Here is a 17,235-nt window from a genome sequence, read left to right on the forward strand (position 1 = left end):
AACGCAGGTAGACAGTGGAGCAGTTGACATTCAGCGCAGATGCTCAGTGGAGCAGTTGACATGATCCTGAATTGACTTGTTTTTGAGCTGTTTCAGGTGGAGAACTTATGTGAATTTCTGTGGTTAGTTAGCCTTGTTCCTCTAGGGGTAGGAACAACATGTTTAGGGACTTTGGATCCCTTAGATTATGGACATTTCATGCTCAATGTTGTAAGGCACAAAAATGTCTATAACAGTATATCATAGTCGTAGTTGACTATTTTACCAAATGGGCTGAGGCGATGCCTACATTAGATAATACTGGTGAAACAGCTGCCCTATTCTTTTTCAGTCATGTAGTCGCCAGATTCGGCGTCCCACAAGCTATAGTCACAGATCATGGATCACATTTTCACAATCACATGATGGTCGAATTAGCTGGCAAACTAGGGTTGTCTCACAACAACTCTACTCCATATTACCGGCAAGCCAATGGACAAGTTGAAGCAATCAACAAGGTCCTGAAGTGCATGCTGCAAAGGATGACTGGAGTTCACAAAAGAAGTTGGCACCTAATCCTGTACTCAGCCTTGTGGGCTTACCGAACATCGGTAAGGAATGCAACCGGGTTTACACCTTTCCAACTGGTATATGGCTTGGAAGCAGTCTTACCAATCTAGTGTGAAATCTCATCCCTCAAACTCGTAACGGGTTGTACCTCAAGCGTTACTATGCGTGACTCAGTATAGTAACCTGTATGCTTTTGTTATGTTTTTGTTTTCGCTAAAGTGTTTGTTTTGGTCAAGTAATCCACTTTTTACATTTATTGCAGATGTAAAACCTATTGGAGTCATGTGTTGGATATGCCGACGGAGCGAGTCGTAGTTCACAGAACCTATCTTCCGTGGCCTGGGCCATTGTTGATCCAAGCGGCGAGTTAGTAAGTTTCAGAGGGGTATGTATTGGTCGATCAACGAATAACATCGCTGAATATAGCACGTTGATAGAACTTCTCTCTGATGCCATCACACATGGTATACGCCGACTGATTGTCAGGCTAGACTCACAACTCGTCATACTACAACTCACTGGTATCTACTCTATCCGAAATCCAGCTATCTATCGCATGTTCCTAAGGGTTAAGATTTTGGAAAGGCAATTTGATTTGATTCAATATCAGCATATTTCCAGAACCTTAAACACGTTAACTGACTCATTGGCAAATTATGTTTTAGATAGACATTTGCAAAATTTATAAAAAGAAGCATGCCATCAATATTTGCATTTGGATCATGTAACTTAACCAAAATAAAACTCCGAAAATCAAAAATATATATATAACTGTTTATGGTTTACACATAATGTTCTGTAACCAAGACAAAATTGGTCAAATGACCCAAAACTCAAAATGCTAGGGGGCACCCTAGTCTAATGATGCTCGTGATAGCAAGTCACAGCCTGTGCGATCATGCGTAAGAGGTGAGTCCATCGTCTTGGCACACCAGTAGTATGCCGCTGCAACCTCAAGGGCAGCTCGTCAGTCCTCACATCTGGGATACCAAGAGTGAGGCCCTCAACTTGTTCCTGTAATGCTATGAGAGTCTCGGCCACATCGAGGTCGCGAAGGATAGCCCTTCCGACATCCTTTCCTGTTGGGGCAGCAGCTGGCACTCTTAGGCGTACTACTGGCCGAACGGGACTGACATCTACATGAACATATGAGTTTGATTAGTCTTGATAGAATAAAGCACAAGAACATTATAAAAGAAAAAACGATAAACAGGAATATGGTCAAAGAGTTTACCAATGGCACCCCACTGTTTGCCAGCTGGCAGTACTAAATCTGGGTCACCCCGGAAGTCCATACCAGCATATGGATACTCAGAATAAACCATCTCCTGACGATCAAACCACCCGAAGAAGGTATTAGAAAAGGAAATCTGAGACTGACCATCATGCCTAGACATATGGTCGACCCATCTCTGCATACGTGGTTCAGTCAGTGAAGGTAAATCGAGTGCAATATACTGCGGCTGCATCAATGGTATCTTTTCCAAGGCAAAGGCGGTAAAGATAGAACAATAACCAAAGTTCTTCAACCTCCCACTCTTCACCTTGGTCAACTGTTCTTTCATCATAAGAAGTACTGCGTCGCACCAGTTGAACACCTTCTGTTGGAGACACTCCAAGGCATAATGCATATAAGATCGGTTGGCTACATGAAGAGCCGCACCACCAGCCATCCTACCAAAAGTGAACAGAATAGTCCTGAGGGACCTATCAGTGACATCACGGATGATGATCTTGCCTTCTTTACTCAGCTGAGATCCCTCTCTGCAATACCGGCGAACATAATCTCCCACAGATTCATCTCCTCCAGTTGAACCTGATAAAGAGATAGGGGCACCCCGCCTCGACAAGCCAGTCAAGAAATAGATGTCCACTACAGTCAAGGGGATGGATTTGCCCCTAATCTGAAACACCTGGTTAGTAGGGTCCCAAGCATCGAGAAAATACTACAGCAAGTTGATTTGTTGTCTCATGCTAGAAATGCGGAAAAACTTCAGCAAGCCACAGTTCCGCAGTGCGTTTACTGTAACCGAATCATGTAAAGCAAGCATCTCCTCTTCTTCATGCTCACGTTCTCGCTATGTAATAGTCATCTTGCTCCAAAAAATCTCTGAAAACAAACAAGAGAAGAGTTAGATCCTGATTTTGGTGAGAAACAGGCAAAATTTCCATAAAAAACTATGCATAAAGTTCCTTCCTTGCGCCCAACGCACCTACAGTAGTGCTCTGGGTGCATTGCGTGTCAGATGGCCAGTAAACAGGCCAACATTCAATGCACCTTTCGATACACAAGGGGTGCACTGAAGCCAGGGCGAGTTTTTCAAACCCCAGAGGCTCAGAAAAACCAGGAATCAAGCTCAGAATGCAAAATGGAAAGCATGAAATGAAAGAGCTCAAGTTTAGCTCCTACCTGGTCCAGACGGTGCCGAGAATCATCCACAGAATCTCCCAGAATCAGCTGATGAAAATCAAGGGGGAAAAACACCTCCAAAGCTCCAACAAACCAAAGTTCAAATGAAATGGTAAAATGAGAGGTAAAAGCACTTTTACATTACTTTTTACGTAATTCGAGTAAAATATTAGTGTTCTAACTCATTTTTCAAACATATATTGTTCATTTCTAACTAGTTTGATGAAGCAATTGAAAATGCAGTACAATCTCTGAAAGAACAAAGCTATTTATGGTAAAGTCAAGAAATGACCGTTGTATCGAGCAGTTTTAGTGCATAGTTCAAGCTTGTTAAAAAATAAACATAAGCCATGAGCAAATGTTTCTCCCCGCATTTAAGCTCATTAAAAAATGAACTATTTCCTGGTAAATAACCATCGTGAATGTAGTACTTCAGCCTTTAAAAGCCTTGGTCGTGTTCTCATCATCACCTCCACTCTGTATTGGCCGATCATTCACCTCCATTTGATTGTTTACCCCTTTTGAGGAACAGCTGCGAAGAGTGATCTCACTAGCCATCCTTGTAACACTGCCGTGATTGGAAAATTCCAAACCTTACCTGGAATCAGCTGCTACCCATTTTCATCACTCGTTCCTCAAGAGACGAGTCTCCTTTAAGCTCTTTTCAACTGACTTGTAAAATATGAAAAGATTGCCGAGCCATTGGCCTCTCCAGCTCGTTAAAGGGACCGAAAGTGCTATCACTCCTTTAGATTTTAATCTTTTTGGACCTGAGGGATTATTACACAAAAAGATTGAGCACTTGTTTTGTTCGGCTCATTAAAAGTATCGAAAATTCATCCCTTCTGTATTGTTTTATACTTTTTCGAACTTAAGGGATTAGATGATGAAAAAGGAATTTTGGAGTTTCCTTCATGTCCCTTTTTAGACTCTCTAAAATTGAAAAGGACCGAGTTATCTTTGTCGTTAAACTCGTTAAAACTTAATAGTGACAAACTTGTCCATAGCAGACAAGAACGAGTTTCACTATCACTAGGCTCGTTAAAACATAGCGATGGGTTTTCTCGAAGAGAAAATTATAGAACAAGCATATGTTATCCTCCTCAAGCTTGACAAAAATAAAGAGGTACTGGTCAGCAATGACTGGGGAAAAATCGAGAAGAAAACTTGAAGAAACTTTGTTGGTAGCAAGTCGCTCTTGAACATGACACTTTCAGTCTGCATCCAAGTCGGGTTGGGTTGTTTCATTCACCGGTCACATCACCATGGTCCCATCACACCATCCACATTTGGGGTTAATGCTACCAATCCATCACGTCAGTGTCGCCGATATGTTCAAGAGAATTCATTCAAAGAATTCACCTGTGTCTCACCCGCTACAATACATTTACACTCCATTCTTTCATGACCGCCACCCTAAACCTTATGTCATCAGATCATTTTCACCTCCATTAAAATCCTTTGCTACGTTCTGTGTCATTGATGTGGGATTCATTAAGGCCCTCCTGTGACAGATCGCTTCTTGTCGACATCAGCTCATTATCCAAGAAGTCGATCTAGGAACACCCCGTTCAGTAATTTGAAGCTTGCATGCCTCAATGGCAAGTTTCTCACTTCCGGCGACAGGTTTACATCAATGGCCTTCGACCGAAATATTTTGCGTGGTGTTCGACGCCAAGTCCTTTATTCACACCATGTGAATTGTACTGCAGTACCTTGAGGATCATTATCATTATCGGTGATTCCTCTCGCGCCTGTTAACAGCTTACATCATTGGCTGGTAATCAGGCGATGTCTTTCCATGTTCAACTCCAGAACATCTGTCACATGGATAAGACTTGTACTTCGAGTGAAGATCGAATGAGATTGAAGACCCCGGATCTAGTTTCATCCATCCAGGTTGTGATATATATTCAGGGAAATAAAGACATCAAATGTACATCAGCGCTGTACAGATAATCATCCAATCAAAGGGATGATGGCTCTACCAGAATCATCAGTCTACACTCAGACGATTGTCTGTCCTATGTACATGAAAATGAATTTATAAAGCTGAGCATGGGAATTCCCGCCTCAGCTAGATCATGGAAATATTATGAAGATAATGTATTGTATTGTATCTTATTACAGGTCTCCTCCCAGCTTGAAAGAACTTCGGATCCTCATAATAAAGCATTTCACCCGACATCAAAAGATTAACGACCTCATGCTTTAGGGGGCAACTGTTATAGACATTTTTGGGCACTACAACCCCAAGCATGAAATGTCCATAAAACAAGGGCTCCTAAGTCCCTAAAAGTGTTGTTCTAACCCCTAAAGGAACAAGGTCAACTGATTACAGCTTCTCCCAGAAGTTCTCCATGAAAAACTGCTTAGAACTGGTCAAAATAGGATCATTTCAGCTGCCCCACAGGCAAAGTGCGTTGCATCCCACCTAAATACACTGTGTGGGTGTGTTTCATTTCAAAAAGCCCTTCTATGGGGTGCGATGGGTGAGAAGTGACAAATGGCAGTGTCATTCCATGAGGTGGAGAGGCATGGAATCTTCCAGAAACTTCTCCTGTGACACTTGCCTCTCTGAATTCAACCAAGCATGAGTAAGAGATCATCAATCTCCAAGTGGAAGGAAGAACTATCAGAGGGAAGACACTAATCAAATCACAAGCTGACTCATCTCCTTTACAGATATCTATATATGGATCCCTCATCCCAGAGATCCGGAGGCTGGAATTTTGCATATTGTAAGGAATTGCTGTTGGTTTCTTGAGACAACATCAAATTGTTGGGCGATCTAAGCTTTGTATGAGGTGAAGAGGGGCTTCCTTGCTGAGAGGATGATGCTGGGTCAGAACAACTGGTTGTAACTCCCTTGGCTCTTTCTTGTTTATCAATAAAAGCTATTCAAGTTTTCCTCCATAGTCTTGTGCCATTTATGTTTTATGCATCTGTATGGTCAATTTACATCTGATCCTATATTGTTTATGATTATAGATCCATGTTCTTGTATAGTTTTATGCTACTGTGATCCTACAGGTACTCTGTGAAGCTGGGCGTACAAGGGAGGAAGTAGCGAAAGACTATCAAGAGAGAGAGGAATCGAACTAGGAGATTAGTGCAAGACAGAGGTTGGTCTTCTTTGTTCTTCTCTCATCTATATTTCATAAAGAAAAAACGAAAGTAGCTTTACTTTGTTTGTTTCTAAGGTAGCTACCACACCTTAGTTGGATAAGCAGTTCTGTGTAGACACTTTTCCCTGTAACATCTCCACATGCTGTACTAGAGCCAATTCCCTTGTTGTCTCTTTGAGTTGTTCCTCCAGAGGACCTATATCTACTACTCCCTTGTACTTCGCGATTTTCATCCAAGTGTGGGTCCTCACCCTCTCTTCCTCTCATGCAAGGAAAAGTGGCACTGTGAATTTCTGAGGAATGATCTTTCCAGCCTCCAAGAAGTTATAATAGGAGCCCAAGCTAGGCTAGGGGCTAGGTTCCATAATGTGCTCGACCTCTTCTTCCTTCTGTGGTGATTTGGCTGCCTCACCTTCCATTTCTTCGGTCTCCTTCAGTCTAGCCAATGTTTCCTATAGAATGGTTTCAGCATCCTTTAGAGAGGTTTTTGTGTCCAGCATTTTCATCCTCTCCCTCCAGGTGGATGTCTTCGGGCTTCCCCACTCATAAGTGATGGCTGCCTTGGAGGGGGACCTCTCCCTTGGTGTGGTAGGGGTGTCGACAATGGTGATTGGTTCTTTGGACAGTGGTTGGGGTCTGCCGGTTTTAATTCTTACACTTCTTCTTGCCTTAAAGTATATGGGAGGCTCCCTCTTTCGCTTTTCCTTCTGCTTGGGGGATGTGCTTAGGGTGGCCAGCACAGCTACTACCTCCCTAGCTAAAATATCGGCCGATTTCTCCTTCTGCTGCCCTTTCCCTGGACTTCCTGTAGAAAGTCCTGTAGTGGCCGTTTTCTGGCTTCCGGTAGAAGCAGTTTTCTGACTTCCTATAGAAATAGTATGTTGGCTTCCTGTAGAACTAGTTTTCCCTGATTTGGCTTGCTTGGCTGGGGGTGCTTTCTCTTTGACTTGTGTTATGGTTGCCTTGGGTTTGCCTTTACTTGTTTGTACCTTTTCAGTCCTCTCTGCCCGGGTTTGCAACCGCTTCTCCCTTGGCGTTGTGTTTTGACTCCACTCACAGCTTTGGCCTCCACAGCTTGTCCCTTTTCTTGATTTTCCTCTTGCCTTTCCTGTGGCCTTTCCTGTGATGGACTTCCCTGGGTTTTCTTGCCCTTAGCTTCCTTACCTTTAGTTTTCTTCTCTGCCTCAATATGCTCCTTCTCCTCACTGCTGGATGAAGTGAGTTCTTCTGCTAGAGTCCGGATATCATCATCCTTGGTCATATTGTGGAAAATCTCCCAGGAGATAGGGATAGTATAAGTATGGAGGGAATCTTCTACGAGGAGCTTGATAAGCCCATGATGAGCTAGCTGGTCTGGTGTCCCCTCCTTCAGTTTTGTGCCACACTCAATCAATGACTGCAGGAGGAAGTATGGGATGCTCAATTTTTTTTCTGAGGGAAAATCCATCTTATGCCTGAGCTCAGTTAACAAGTGGAAGTGATAACCATACACAATACTAAATCACCCCTCACAGGTAATATATTTCATAATTTGAAGGCTGGCCTCGCTCCAAAATGGCTAAAGGCTGGCTCTTTGGACCCCATTTTTATCCTCTAAAAATTGTTCTTCTGGTAGGAAGAATTCCTTTTTGGATTTTTGGCCCAATTTCCTTTCCTCTTTATCCCAGGGCATCCCCAATGGCAAATCAGTGACCCGGCTAATGAGTTGTGGGGTGAGTTTCAAGGTCAATCCCCTGAAATTTACAGTTGCCAATGTTTTTGATTTGGGCTGCAGGGACCTTAGGAACTCCTCTGTTATTTCATCATCATGACCTTGAATTTTATCACAGAAGGTCATCCACTTTGCATGGGTAAACAGGTCTACCACCTCAGGAGTTTCTCTCAACTTCTTGGAATCTGAGGGTTCCTTTCTGATAAACCCTCCTGGCATGGTGAAAATACCCTGTTTTCGGCTTGAGCTCTGGTTAGAATGGAAATTTGGATATGGTTTTCCTCCTCGGTTCTCAGGATAGGGTTTCTCTACTATTTGTATCTCCCCTTTCACCAATTCTCTGGTTAAAATACTGCTGCCGCCCAAGACTCAACTTGTCAAAAGGAATGAAGCTCTCACAGACAGAGTGTAGAGAAAATTTTCATACCAATCATATAACAGTCACAATTTTTTTTTTGTATGTGTACAGGTGAGCCTTACAACAGTTTATCATTATAATGGGGAGAGTTTGTTAACAGGAAGCACGGAGGAGAATATGATGCAGCACCATTCAAAAGAAATTCGGTGTATTGTATAAGAAAACCACCATTCTTGACTCACAGGCAGACTGGTTTCAATTTTCCCCACTTCAAACAAGCTAATTCACCACCTTTCGAAAATTAAGCATGGGGATGGCATGTTCGAGCCTACCTCTCTTCGAGATTTCCAATTCCGACGCACAGACAAAAGTTTCTCTGCTCTGGGAGCTTTTGCTCTGCTTCCTGTAGAGCTCCTTCCTGTAGAGAGCTTCTGGTGCTTCTGGAGGACGTCACAGCGGTGCGGAGCAAGTCTGGGACGTGGGATGAGTTTGAACTGGGCCGAGAAACTCGGGCTAATGAACTGCAGAGGAGGAGGACACTCACGTTGCTAAAAAACCGGCTGTGGCGTAAATGACAGTGGTTGATGTGTGTGCTCTGGCCGAATGATTTTGAAATACGGCACAATTCATGGCGTGGGGGGTGAGGTGTCCAGGACAAGCCATTAGACAACATCACGACCATAATTCCACGGTGTGTTTCTGACCACCAATATCTATCTCTGCCATTACCCACCGTCATCCCTGTCAGTCCGCCGATTTCACTGCAAATCTGCTGATTTCCCTGACTGGACACTTCCCACGTGTCGGCTCCATGTCCTTCTGGCAGAATCGAGCGTAACCATGCTCGTTTGGATCCCACGAGACAGTTCTACTGGATGTGGGTGGCCAGTTGACTTGCCATTGCATTTGTTCAATCCGTACATTCACAGACATGCAAGTTTCATAGTATAGTTCATGTTAATTTGACGAAATAAGGTTAGGAACTTACCTAGGGTGACCGGGGACATGTTTCGTAGGTTTTTGGATGCGAAGCAATGGTTTTTCTCACTGTTGCTTCATGCAAAGGTGTGTGAATTCCCTCGTTCATTTGCTGATGCCAGATGCCAGGCTTTTAGGACCCGTTCCTCTGGTGGTGAACGTTGCATGCACGGCCCCGTCTGCTCTCCACTGTTGAGGAGGTGTTAATATTTACGCGGAGCTAGTTGCATGCCTCCTGTGTTGATTTCAACTACTCCTAACTCCATAGTGTGTATTCCAGGTGGATTAGCTGCTACAGGATTCCTGTGGGGCATCTTGTAGCTGTTTCTCCTCCTGGGTTGCATGCTGAAACAGGCACGGCTACAGTCACGGACGAAGGGTCCTTTTGGAGCTTTTGACAGGTATAGTGTGTGGGCCTTCATGTATTTGATTTGTCCCTTGGAAAAAAATGGCGATCTGAGGAAAACAGGACCTTTTTGCATGACTGTGCAGGAGTACAGGACCAAATGGTGGTAATGGCAGTGGAAAGAGAGGAAACAGGTGAGGGATGGGACAAAGGGGTGGCTGCAGGCCTCACCAAGAAACTTCAAGTCTTAAATCCTCCTCCAGAATCGATTTTGGCTTGTCCAAAGGTTCTACAAGATGTTTCTTGTAGAAATGTAAAACTTCCTGTAGAAAGCCCTAAAACTTCCTGTAGGAGGTTGAATCTTGACCCGAATGTGTCCAAATCCTATAATAAGTGTGTGGCCATGGAGGGAGTGTCGGTGAGGATGCCTGGTAGCTTGGGATGGACCCCTGTCCTTGATTTGCACGACCCTCTTTATCTGCATTATATCCCTGCAACCTGCAATAATTTCAAAGATCAGACCTATTTTTTTCTTTTTTTCTCTTATTTTTCTCCTTTTTTTTTCTTTTTCTTTTTAAGAGAGATAGCAGGGGCGCCTCTATCAAGTTTTCACCCCCACTATCTACCCTAGGTGCCTCAAAGAGGTTTTCACCCAAGGATTTTTTTTATTCCATTTCTTTATTTTTTGAGAGACATCAGGGGCGCCTCCAGGAGGTTTTCACCCTCACTGCCTGCCCTGGCCGCCTCGGAGAGGTTTTCATCCAGGGATCTTTTTATTCCTTTTTTTTTTTTTGATGATAAAGGTGTGGCCAGAACAGAGGCAGAACCCTGCTCTACTAGTAGCACTGATTTTTCCACAGTTTCAATGAATTCCTGCCTCGAGAGGGGTTTCTTGTAGATTTTTAGTCGATGTCCATTGACAAGCATGGGGATGGCCTCTTCATCAATGGTCCTGATAAGGATTGAACCATTTTCGTTACATTTCTCCACTGTATATGGTCCTAACCATCTTGTCCTCAGCTTCCCTTTGAAATCCTTGTATCTTGAGTCATACAGCAGTGCCCAATCTCCTGGCTGGAATAGCTTTTCATTAAGGTGCCGATCATGCCATATCTTCCTCTAGATTTGAACTACTTCTGAGTGGGGGAGGGCCTGCATTCTTTGTTCATCTAATCCATTCAGCTGCAATAATCTCTCACATTGAGCATGGCTGAAATCTAGGTCCAGCTGAGCTGCCACCCTCAATGTATTGAACTCGAACTCTATGAACAGCAAAGCTTTCTTCCCGTAGACTAGCTCATAAGGTGTGAAACCAGTTGTGGTCTTCCAAGTGGTGTTGTAGGCCCAGGTGGCCTCAAACAGGTGATTTTCCCAATCCTTTCTGCTGCTGCTCAGAACCTTGGTCAAAATCCCTTCCAATGCTCGATTAGTGACTTCCACCTACCCATTTGCTTGAGGATGATAGGGGGTGGAAGTCTTGTGCTTGATCTTGTGATGAGAGAGCAAATCTTAAATCGAGTTGGAGGTGAACTGGCTTCCTTGATCTGTGACTAACTCTCTTGGGTAGCCAAACTTGTAGAAGATATTTTCCCTCAAAAACTCAGCCACCTTTTCTTCCGTTGCTGCTTTGATTGCCTTTGTTTCTGCCCACTTGGTCAGATAGTCGGTGCACACAATGATGTAAGACCATTGCTTTGAAGGAGGGTTGATAGAACCCACAAAATCCATGCCCCACTTCTCAAATGGCTCAAAGGTCACTTGAGGTTGGAGAGGCATTTCATCTCTTGGAGTCGGTTTCCCCATCCTCTGACATCGGTCACACTGGCTGATGTATCTTCTGACATCCTGATGAAGAGTAGGCCAATAGTAGCCTGCCTGTAGAATTTTGAAGGCAGTCCTTTTTGCTACAAAGTGGCCACCACAAGGTCCACCATGACAGGTTAGGAGGATTTCAAAGACTTCCTCCTCCCTAACACAACATCTCAAGATCTGATCTAGGCCAAGCTTAAACAAGTTGCCCCCGATCCACGCGAACGGGGCACTCTTCGTTACAATTCTGCTCTTCTCCTTTGAGGACGGATGAGGAGGGAACTGTGCTGAGACCAAGTAATTTGCTATATCAGAAAACCATGGAGAGAGTACTGAGATAGCAAATAGATGTTCATCTGGCATCTGGTCATCCATTGTTTCTTCCTCACCTGTAGGCAAGTCCAATCTAGACAAGAAGTCAGCAACAACATTTTCCTTACCCAGCTTGTCGACAATTGTCAAATCAAATTGTTGTAACAAAAGTAACCATCTAATAATACGAGCATTGACATCAGGCTTATTCATTAAGTATCTAATCACAACATGATCAGTGTGTACAAATGTTTGATAACCGGTGATGTAGTGTCTGAACTTGTTTAGGGAATGGACTACGGCCAGGAACTCTTTCTCGGTTACAGTATAGTTCATTTCTGCCTTGGACAGGTTTTTGCTAATGAAGTATATGGCATATGGGAGTTTCTCCTCAATTTGTCCTAAGGCTGCCCCTATGGCTTTGTTCGAGGCATCAGTGTGGATGTGGAAAGGTAGGGCCCAGTTTGGATCTCTCAAGATCGGGGCGGACACCAGCTTTTCTTTCAACTCCTCCAATGCCCCTTGATAGTTGTCAGTCCATTTAAACTCAACATATTTCCCTAAGAGTCCAAACAAAGGTGAGGCTAGCTTGCTAAAGTCTTTAATGAATCTTTGATAATATCCTGCTAAGCCTAGGAAACTCTAAACATCTCTTACCTTTTGAGGAGGTGGGACCTTTTGGATGATAGCAATTTTATTAGGATCCACCTGTAATCCTTGGCAAGAAATGGTATGTCCTAGCATGGTCCCTTCAGTCATCAGGAATTCACATTTTTCAGGACTGAGGGATAGGTTCATCTCAATGCACTTGGTTAGAACTTTTCCCAGATTGGTCAATGCTTCTTGGAAGTTGGACCGATAAGGAGTGAAGTCATCCATGTAGATTTCTACCAAATCATGAACCAACTCAAAAAAGATGCTCAATACTGCTCTCTGGAAAATGGCAAGAGCATTGCATAGCCCAAAGGGAAGGACTCAATAGGCAAAGGTACCCCAAGGATAGGTGAAGGTGGTTTTATCTTGGTCTTCCGGGCTGATTTGGATCTGGTTATACCCACTGAATCCATCTAGGAAAGAGAAGAACTTATTCCCTGCCAGTCCATCCAACACCTGATCTATGAAAGGCAAAGGGAAATGGTATTTCTTAGTGGCTTTGTTAAGTTCTCGGTAATCTACACAGATTCTCCACTTCCCATTCGTCTTGGGCACAAGCACTAGGGGCAAAACCCACTCACTATCGGAGATAGGATAGATGAATCCTGCATCCAACAATTTTTGCAATTCTTCTTTGACAATGTCCTTAAGGGTTGGATTCATTCTCCTCTAAGGTTACCTGACTAGTTTACAATCTTCTTTAATGTAGATGTGATGGGTACAGACCAAAGGATGGACTCCTTTCATCTCCTTATAGCTCTAGGCGAAAGCATCTAAATGTTTGTTCAGTACGCTACACAACTGCTTCTCCTGGGAAGGAGATAGGGAGGAGTTGATCTTCAAAGTTCTCTCGGGGCCAAACTCCACATTCTTAACTTTGGGAGAGGTTGGATCAATCACATAGAGGTCCATGAAGGTGTTGGCTTGGGTATCCTCCACCAATTCCTATAAGGACAATGCACTGGGAGGTGGATTCTGAATCAAGGTCTCAATCAAATCATCCTCAGTTTGAGGACCTCCCCTAGTGGTTTCTATGGTGCACAAGGGTGCAGAGTATACCTCATCCTCATTTCCTTCTTCCAGCCAGAGCGATAAGTCATGTTCTAGTAGAGGCTAGGCAGGAGGGTATAGGACTAGCTGCTTGGACATAGGACCATTTTTGATGGTCATGTTTCTAGCTCGGCAACTGATGTAAGCATCCACAGTGGCTAACCAAGGCCTTCCCAAAATGAGGGGGTATCTAGTAAGCTTTGCCTTTGGTTGAAGGACTAAGAAGTCCGTAGGATACTCCCAAGAGTCAACCGAGACCAAGACATCCTCCACAATCCCTTTGGGAGTCACGGTGGAGCGATCTGCCAACTGCAAGACTATCGAAGTCTTCCTTAAGGAACCCTGAAGGTTGAGTTTAAGCATGGTGTCCCTGGTCATCGCATTAATGGCAGCCCCTAGATCAATCAAGGTATGGGGGATAATGGTGCCATTGATGTGGACATCAACTACAAGACTCCCAGGGTCCAAATACTTTGGACAGATTACTTACCCCAACATTAGATCAGACAGTTGTCCTATTACATTGATAGTCGAGGCATCTCTCTTTCTCCTGCCTGGGTGCCTAAAACACTTCTCCTTAATCAATTTGTTGTATATCGGTACATCTTGGATGGCCTGGAGAAGGGGTATTCTCACACACAACTGTTTTAGTTCCCCTAGAAGTACAGTCTCCTCTGGGTTTGGTTGTGTGGTTACTGTTAGTCACTCAGGAAAGGGTGGCATGGCTTTGGGTTCACTTTCCTGGTTCTCTTCCTCGTCCTCTGGGGGAGCAGGTTGGCAATCTGGAAGGGTCTTTCTGGATCGCAGGTTGATCTCCTAGATCTCCACAGCATAGGTAGGACATGTTGTCTCCCCAGTGTATACCTGCTGGGCCTGTCAGTTTTTGGGGTTCGGGTTCGGTTGGGAAGGCATCTGGGGTTGTCTTGGAGGAGCAGGAGGTAATGGTTGTGGTTGAACCGGTGGTGGAGGTAGAATGGCGGGAGGAGAGTTGTATTGGGGCCTCCACCCCAGTTGAGGTGCATTCCACTGAGGTTGTGGCTAGACATGTGAGTGAAACGAATGAGCAGTGGGCTGAGTATGGTATTGAGGTGGATAAGACCACGGAGGAGGTGCAGACCAGGAAGGATGAGCAGGGGGACCCCAAGAAGGCATGTGAGCAGATTGGTTGGGGCTATAATAAGCTTGGGATGTCCCTTGCATCCCCTGCTGGTAAGGTCTGGGTCCATGCGGTCTCCTTTGGTTGAGGAAGTAGAGAGGTTCAGTGGATGCCTCAGTCTCTTGGTACATGGCTTTGAATCCAGGCAAGTTTGGGCATTGGTTTGTGGGGTGGTTCTCCTCACAAATGAAACATACCTCCACTAAGTGCAATGGACACTCATTCTTAGGGTGCTTCCTCGTACATCGGGGACAGAAAATGGCCAAAGCCCTCTCAGCTTCCTCTTTCTTTTGTTGGATTCAGAAAGTATCAAGTTGCATGGAAATGGTCTGTCTCATCTCACTTTTGAGGTCTTCCATCTGATTAGCAAACTCATGCTTGGAGAAGGTAGTACTACCTGAAAGTGGATTCCCCCTACCTCTTTTCCGGGATGCTCTAGAGTTGTTTCTAAACATAGTCTTTATGTCTTCATAAGGTAGTTGGTAAATATCTCCTCCAGCTAGCATGTGAATGGTATCTAGAAGGTCTTCAGGGACTCCTCGGAGCAGAACCAGCTTTAGAGATTCAGGGTCAAGTGTGCACCTAGCTCGTTTATAGCTAAGTTGGAACCTTTCCTCATAGTCCTCTAGAGACTCATCATTTCCCATGGTCATCCGAAAGATTTCCCCCCTGGTTTCCTTTGACCTACAGTAATCCCGGTATTTGTTGTTAAGGGCTTGCTACATCTGAGCCCAAGTAGTGATATTGTTTCCAGGTAACCCCATGAACTAGCGTAATGCTGCATCCTTGAGGGTAGAGGGAAAGAGTTTCAACTTTTGCTCATCTTCGGTATAGTCATAAGTTTGACAAAGGATAGCAAACTCAAATAGGAAGGTATCACGGTCTTCAGTGGTCAATCCTTGGAAATGAGGTAAGGCCAAGGGACTTATGTTCTTCATTTTCATGTCCCCGTTAGTCTCTCGGATGGGGAAGGTTCCTTCTATTCTCTCATCATCATCTCTACCATTTCTGTTGTCAGCCATAGTCTCAAAAGGAATGTTTTCTTGCTTTTCTTCTGTTATAGGATCTTCGTATATCTCAGGAGGTTCACCTATAGGTTCCTCTGGATCACTGCCACCAAAGAAGAGAGAAGGGTGACTTAGTGAAGTGGTGGGGGTGTTGGGTAGGAATTTTACGATATTATCTCTGTTCCTATGAGGCATGAAAGGACTTTTGGATGTTTTGTTTTTTTTTCTCTGCTTGTACTTGCAAAACTGAAACAGATGGAATTGCAACTAACTAAAATCTATCTTGTAGAAATGAGAATGCGGAATTGAAATGAAAGTAGGGAAAGACTAATCTATTTTGCTGAAATCAAATTGTGAGAAGGAAATACTAGACTACACTTGCAAAATTGAAATTCTATTTTACGCTTGCAGAATTGAAATTCTATCTTACGCTTGCAGAATTGAAAGGTTAATCTACGAAAGTAGGAAATGTCTAGTTTACTTTTGCAGAAATGAAATTGCAGAATGGAAATGAAATAAACTACTTAGCAGAAGGTGAGAGTAGGAAAATAGAAGAAAAGCAGCAATCACAAATACTCTGACGCTTCCCCGGCAATGGCGCCAAAAAGAGGTGGTGAGCTCCAGTATTGCAGCAATAATGCTACAACTCCTGGGACTCCCTTCTTTACTTTTATCAACCCGGTAGTTCGTAACAAACTTGGAAGCGACGGTGCTGTATGCACAAGTACTAGCTCTTGCCGCAACTGTCACTTGGTCAGCTGGCACAAGTCCACTAGGAGCTCAAGCCAAATTCTATGGGCTCTGAGAAGAAGCTTTTTAACTGATGGACGAAAGCTAATTTAAAGAAGGTTGATCTACTTGCAGAAAGACATTGGAAAGCTCAAAGAAAACGCAAACCCTAGAAAACCCTAATGCTACTAGCTAACCCTACTGATGCAAGGAAGAGGATGCAAGCTACTAAAAGAAATGCCATTGACTTATAGGAAGGTAAATACATGTATCTAAGCTACTTCTATAGTAATATCTGAAAGAAACATCTTTTTGTATTTTTGAATATGTTGCCAGAATTATTATACATAAGATTTGACTGTTTTTGGGTTGTGCAGAGGTGGATGGGCAAGAGGAAATGCTTGGAGGAGGTCAAGAAGGTTCAGAGAGGGCCGAAGGGATCCCCAACACCCTTCCCTAGAGTTTCACTGAGTTTGGCTATCAAGAAACCTCATTCGTGAGCCTCTACAGGGAGTCTGCAGGGGTTCTACAGGATGTCTGCGATTTCCTACAGGATGTCTGGAATTTTCTACAGGATGTTCAGAAATGAGGTTTTTGGTGGACAAATGGAGAGGGAAAGGTGAAGGAGTGAGTGTGGAGGTAGGGTGATGGTTGGAGATGGTCTAGAACTCAGTGGATGGAGTTGTGGATAGGTGTGGGTGGCTGTATTTGGTTCAAAGAAGACTGAAGCAAGGTTACATACAAAACTAGGGTTATGGGAGCAAATGGTGAATAGGAGGCAAGGATTCTAAGCAAAAGGTGGAGTGGATGGTGCTAATGGAGAATGAATAGATGAAGGAGTGGGACAGGTGCTATGCAAGGCGTTTCTTCTAACCGATCCAATGAAGACTTGGAATTTCAAGAAACCTAATTATGATGACCTAATCTGCTAGCTGCCAGTAAAGAGAATGAATCAGAAGTGTGTCCTGCAATGAAACCGTGTGTTTTAGCTCATGCAACTAAGCAAAGAAAAGTTTGAACTTGTAACCAACTTCTACA

Source organism: Pinus tabuliformis, chromosome 3_2, assembly GCF_031772625.1.
Source record: "Pinus tabuliformis cultivar Carrire ecotype Pingquan chromosome 3_2, CPIR1, whole genome shotgun sequence".
Lineage (NCBI taxonomy): Eukaryota > Viridiplantae > Streptophyta > Pinopsida > Pinales > Pinaceae > Pinus > Pinus tabuliformis.